Source organism: Varroa destructor, unplaced genomic scaffold, assembly GCF_002443255.2.
Source record: "Varroa destructor unplaced genomic scaffold, Vdes_3.0 BEIS01000005.1, whole genome shotgun sequence".
Classification (NCBI taxonomy): Eukaryota; Metazoa; Arthropoda; class Arachnida; order Mesostigmata; family Varroidae; genus Varroa; species Varroa destructor.
In genome coordinates this window covers 4,848,306-4,855,144 of record NW_019211458.1, presented here as the reverse complement: position 1 = coordinate 4,855,144, position 6,839 = coordinate 4,848,306, and the positions used below count along the sequence as shown (strand labels likewise).

At 41.4% G+C, this 6,839-nt stretch overlaps 1 long non-coding RNA gene across 1 annotated transcript; it reads left to right on the top strand.

Moving 5' to 3' along the window:
* Window positions 1–704: 704 nt before the first annotated feature.
* Window positions 705–5,710, top strand: LOC147755200 (uncharacterized). The gene is made up of 2 exons (XR_015329141.1): window positions 705–1,988; window positions 5,290–5,710. It is a non-coding gene; the product is annotated as an uncharacterized LOC147755200 (long non-coding RNA).
* Window positions 5,711–6,839: the final 1,129 nt, after the last annotated feature.

Below are 6,839 nucleotides of genomic sequence, written 5' to 3'. Positions count from 1 at the left end.
AATAACAACTAGGTTGACATAACAGCAGCTATCATTAGGCTTGATCTGATGGTTTGAAGACTTTGTGATGAATGTAGAAAAACATATTTTTCTGGAGGAGCTCACAACGGTAGAGGGTCGCAAAACGATGCTACCCTCAGAGAGCAGTACAGCAAACTGGTACATGCACCTCTGCAAGAGCAATGATACACGCAGAATAAGTACCAAAGAGCTCGAAACTGCCGAAACAGAAGGAGCTGAGCTGCAGAAGCGGCTCGAAGAATTAGGGAAACAAAAAACGACGTGGTAGTACACGTAGTGAGCACATTGAAAGAAAGATTACTGGACAAAGTGGAATAACAATGTACAGCGGAAACGGCAATCCTCTATTCTAAGTAAGACAAACAGTAAAACAAGCACTTTTAGAGGAAGCCGGGACCTTCAGACTGGTCAATGGGACGGAAAACGAATTAGGGAAGTAGGAACCCCCAGCGGAACGATTGGAGCAGTGCACAAAAGTCCCCCAAGGGACGCAGGCCATGCCGGCCACTAAAACTTAGAAAATAGTGAAAAGAGTACTGAACTTTTAAAGAAACTGTTAACGCAGTACCTATCGGTTACCATGGTGATGAATCTACTAATAATCGGGCAAGCTTGCAGTACTATGCAATAGTGGCTTGCGGGAGCTTGTTGATAATGCGTGTATTACAGAATACTGTCTGGCCAGCTGCGAGATGACTGGTTGAAGCCTCACTGTTGGCATAATCGGATTAAGAGAGCCCACAAATTCGGTCGATCCTGTGGGTATACTTTCTACGATTACTGACAAGAACACGGTACTTGCAAGCGCGAAAACCGTGGTCCTTCATGGTCCTTCATAACTCCATAAAGATAAAAACGGCCTCCGGTCAGACGTGCTATGGAGGCTTTCTGCAGGAAAAATAAGTATAGGACCGAAATAGTGGCCAGAAAGGGCCTCACATATGATTGTACCAGCACCTGATCTCGTACTCAGAGCGTCGATTACCCGGACTGCAAACGTTAATGCATTGTTAGGGTTAAAATAAACGAAAGATTGCGCGTAGAAGAAATACCGGCCGATACGGGCTCACGTTAAGCCGCAAAAGAAGCGCTTGATTCTTGAAAAAAACGAGACTCGAAAAGTGAATTTCATTTCTCACATGCTTCGACCAAAAGCCACATTTTCCAAGAACACAAAAGCGATGAGGCCGAATGCTGGCGTTGCCTCAAGTGTGGCACACGTAGCCATATTATGAAGAAATGCGTAGTCATCACGTGATACTGATATGCCTGTAGCATAGAAGGCATAGATAAGCATACAGGCAGTTAGTTCACAGTGCATAGAATACAAGCAAGCCATCTAGTATCACAAGCAGGCCAAACAAAGTGCCATAACATAAGCAAAAGAAGAAGCAGAAAAGAAAGAGCTAGCGCAAGGACACAAAGTAAACAACGTCCAACGGGGATAACGCTACAACATGGACCAAAACTTTGAGGACGGAATTCAAAGAAGTTGGCACAACGTTTTCTACTTCTAATAATGGTTCGAATCAAACACATTCAGGTCAACTGGAATCACAGCCGACCTTCCTAAGTAATGGTAAGAAAAATCGCTAGGGGTAAAGGAATTATGTTTACCCCGTTCATACGAACCAAAGCAGACGTTATTAAACGGAAGCTCGGATTGAGTTGTATCATAAAAGGCTACCTGAGTTGAAATGGCTGAAAAAAATAAATTTACTCATGTATTCAGGCTGCACGATAAAAGCATTTACAAGATATTTTGATGAAATGGGCAAGTATTTCAGAAATTCCTGACAACAAGATTACCTTGTTAGAGATTTCAACGCCTTACTTTACTGGCTAGCTGCAAGTAGTTTGACAGCATGCAGCAAAGAAGACATGCCAATGTTTCGATGGCGAGAACAGACCTCTATCGTTGGCTTGATCATCAGTACGGAAAAACTGGCGAAAATTGTTACGAAATGGTGAGTGCTCGCAATTGAGGAAGACCTAAGCTATCATTACAACATTAAATTCGAGATCAACATATCTACCATGCATATCACAGACAGACCACACATAAGGCTCAAACCTCGTAGCGTTGAAAAAAGGTTTCACAAAGAGTGTTTATAGAAGTAAGTAATCACGAACATCCCAAAAAGCTGCAGGACACCCTCTCTAGAGCTTGTACGCTGGCGAGTTCATTTCCTACGAATTTTAGACGGACAAAATCGGCTAAATCAAAAAGCTGACAAAATTAAAACATAGCTGTTGCCTGCAAAGGCTATCTGCGTACTAGAGGGGCTCTAAAAAAGCCAGGGCATATCCCACACGAATGCCTGACCTAGTACTGGATACTGAACAACGAGGAGGACAAAGGAGAAATAGCTGAGAGCAAGACGAAATGCTGACACAGCTTTTATAAAAATGGTAAAAAAAATGATGGGGTAAGCCATATAGAATGGTCCGAGGATACATAAAAAAAAAACGAGAGTTAACATGCCTAACAAAAAGAGAATCGGAACCCTAAAAAACACACGACAAATTTCCACAGCACGCGGCCATTGCTCGAGAAACTGGATTGTGGGTAACGCACCTGAACAAGAAATATCCGACCGTCACATCATAGGAGATGTTAGAGACTAATTAAGATTAGATAAAGGTAAAGCACCTGAACCAGACGGCATCCCACTAATAACGGTTAATAATGAAGAACTGTTACGCGGGTCATTCATATATATAGAATAGTCAGTACATTAGCAAACGTAATACTGGCTGGAATTTTCCCGTAGGGTGTTTACACTAAGAAATGACTAAAACTTTGGTAGGAAAGATTGCATGGACTAGAAGAAGCGGAGCGAGGAATAACTTTGATTATCAGAGTGGCAAGCAGAGTAGACCCGCAACTCAAGCAAACGAATCTAAAGATCGAGTTGGAGGTTTCATTCCAGATTCCAGAAAAACGTTAAACTGCATGGCGACGTTCAATCATATCTACACAAATCTAGTCAGGCCCCGTCTAACATCTACGTCCGTTGCAACCAGTAAGTACAGGATGATAATACCAGCGTCATCCTGCTGATGAAGCAGTATGCAAGGATAAAGTAAAGGTTCTGACGAAGCAGCACTGCGCAAGCAAAACGATTCCAGAGACAAAAACCTTACTTCGACATGCAAAAAAAAAATAGCCTGAAGTGATTTGTCGAATTCACACGCGACACGATAAACGGATAGGTTATTGGTGCCTCGGTAGTCTTAGAGGTTCTCGGAGAAAAAAATACTGGCCAGATTGCTACAAACAAATGACATTACAATTAGGCCAGATTTACAAATTTTTGGGATATAACGTGTCTGGCAAGGTGGGGAACCCCGAGGATGACCCCACCATTTGACCCGGTAGACATATACCACGTCTGCTGTCGACTTGTAATATTACATTATATTAACCAAAATTCTGAGCCGATAGAATTTTGGTTATTGTTGTTAGAATCCCGAGTTGAAGGGAAGAAATGGTTTCAGTAAGTGTACGGATACTAGTAGTGTGGTCCATTTGAATCATCAAGCTGTGTAAAAAAAAACTCCATTGTGGCGAAGGAACGTAGCTTGGCCTAGAAGCTACTTTGCCGGGCAGTAATCTTAATCAGCATTTTCAGAAGGCACAGGTTGAAAAAGATTCCACTCGGACTGTTCATAGGCCATCGGACTACACGCAGTTGCAGCCGAAGTAAACCGACGTGTTCTCCGTCGTTAACCAATTTTGGTGGCTTGAATAAGCTGTGTATTTCCCACTGCCAGCAGCAAAGCTGATACATCATGCCGATGCCCTATTTGGCGGCTGATGTAAGAGTGATGGTTTTCCCTCCTCCGACAAGGGCGTTGCTGTTAAACTGTGAACCAACTAAAACGCCGCCACTGTGAGCGACGTGCGCAACTGAACACGACCGAGAATTTCACTTGCACCTGAAACTATCGTGGTTGATAAAAGACTGGGAAGTCTCTATCGGGTTCTATCCAGGCATGGTATCAGGTAACGTTAGCGGCGACTACAATCTTGTGAGCAGAAACCTACTTACGCGATAGGTTACCTTTGCAGTCCTCAGACTTGTAATATGATTATTTGTTTTCATCAAGGTTAAAAAAAAATGATGTCCCTAAAAAGTTTGCGAGTGAAGCGATTTAAGAGTCGGTGTAGCTCAGACTCTGTGCGCAAAATTTATACTCGACCCAATACGTATTCATCGTTCATTTTAAATGTATAACAAATCGATTATATAAAAAATATGCTAAATGGATCGATCTAAGTAAGAGTACAGTACACTTACAAAGAATTTTAAGGGTCGTAGATCCAAAATGGACGTGGTTGAATCCTTACCATCTAGGGCGTAACTCGCCATTAAACATACCATCCATAAAAGTACGCACCTCAACTATGAAAATTATAAAACTATGCAAGATAACACGTAATTCACTACATCAATTAAGTGCGTCTTTTTTGCTGTTCATTAAACCAGCAACCTATAATTCTACTGCATGTTTCAAAAGATTTTACTCTCAGCAATGAGATCCGTGCCAACGATATACGAACTATCATCGTTCGCATTGTCGTTTAACGGCATTCACAAGATTTTCCACCGTGAATAGCTCGACATATATGGTGTGTATATATACATCTTGGTGCATAACCATATGACTGCTTGGAATATTTTTTATAATAGAAATAAGTAGATTAGTTGTTATTTGTTTTCACAGATATAACCTATCATATGGAACAATTATGGGGTCGCTAGACGAGCTGTATGAAACCCAAAGCGCTGTGGTTCTGGTTAGCAATTTGAACCTGTCGGACATTAATTAGGAACTGCCAACACCACCAAACGCTACTTTCGCTAAGAAGACCATTTTCCTGAATTGTTGCTTACTTGTTCAGCTTATCAGGATAATGAAACCCATAAGTAATACTATTTTTGACTAGATACTCACAAAAGGAACTAATGTATTTAGTCTCTATCACGCTCTCGCCGGTCGTTTCAGCTCACTTGGCCATAATTTTCGAAACCGCTAACCTAAATCCGCCCTTCAACTATCACAAAACTGACTTTGATAATCTAGGTGTGACCCCAAAAAGTACAAACTAGTGTGTCCTCTTCGAGTCAATAATACCGAAAGCTCATCAGTGTTCTGCATGTCCGATTGTCTTTTACACAGTAGAATGATATACTTATTCAATACCATTAATGGTTTTTGTAAATCGGGACATTCTTCTGATGGGTCACTTATCCTCCGCAGACACTCCTTATACGCGGCTTTCTTACGCGCGACGACCCATTTACGATTGCTCATCGAGTCAAGACTCGAGACATATTTTTGCGGGTGAACGGCTGAACATGCGCAGTGGAACTGCCCTTCTGGTAACCAATGATTAATCGGCGACCGACGACAGTATTTTCAAACTACTCCGAAACACTATGCTTTGTTCCTAGTAGGACTTACTTCGCTGCTGCCCAGGAAACCTCCACGGGCCTCAACGAGAGTGACTCGGGCCCTGAATGAGTGTTTGAGGAGTATAATTGCCTTGATCGAAAGTTGAGCCTCACGACTGATAACCAGCCTTCAGTCATTTGCAAGGATTTGGTTCACGTGTTTGCTGAGCCTTCGCTTATCATCTTAATCCGTTGAGTAAGGAGTTGGAAAAATCTTGTAACTCTAACTTGTCTACAATAAAGGACTAAGTTCAGGTGCTGAAGATTACCGTCCTTTTCCTCAGAAGTCTATAATCTATATCTCATAGTAGATTGCATAGCCGCTTACCTATGACGTCTGGATTTTTGGATTAGCATAGCTTTGCCAGAGGAAAGTCAACCTGCGCTCGACTACTGAAAACTGCCGACGATTGCGCAATTGCAAAAATTATCACAGTGCACTCTGTACCATTTATTTTCATATTCGTGCATTCGATAGAATATATCTCGACCTATTAATCTCAAAAAAATTGCGTCCCACTATATGGGCCCCAAAGTAATACACTATTGTCGGACTTATTTCACGGATCGCTTATTCAGAATGGAAGTCGATCATTCTTTGTGAGCCTTTGCGAATGCTGTGTCCGTAGTTTCTCAGGGTTCCTGCTTAAACCTTATTCTATACATCATATATTCTATCGTTCTCAAGCTCCTATTCGAAGGCGTCTTTCTTAAATGTAAAGTAAATGCCGATGATCTAAAAATGTATACTGAGAGAAATAAGGCAACATATGTATTTGTCGTCAAACAGGCGATTAACTATGTTGTAATTAGGGCGAAAAACGGCAAAGTATTTTCTACTTCAAAACGCGTTGTTATTTAGGCAAACCTGTATGACGGTATTCGTCTTCTAGATGGTTCTAGATGGGTACCTTGTGTACAAATATCTAAAGACAGACGTCACATTTGTTGTTGCGTTACGATTATGTAATCTTATATCACCAACTATTATATTCTGAAACCTTCGCTTTACTTGAACCTTTATAACGCCTCATTTGTTCCTAAATGGTGGTCACAAGTATGGTCCTTCTTTCATTAGTTACAACACTCTACTGGCTTAAGGGCGATAGGAGTCAAAGAGCCACATAGACTCTGAAACTAATTCCTTTAAAAAAGGCGGGGTGTGCATATTATATCACAGGCCATCTCTAAATCGTATTTTGGCACACTGATAGAAAGAATTTGGTTGCTGCTCTATCCGAGTAGTTTTCTATTCGGGTAAAGTGTAGTTTTTATTAGTGTCAGTTACTAAGACTTACTCAAAATATCGAAATACTTGATAGGCATAGAAACGATGCTTATCAGTCACTGATTTGC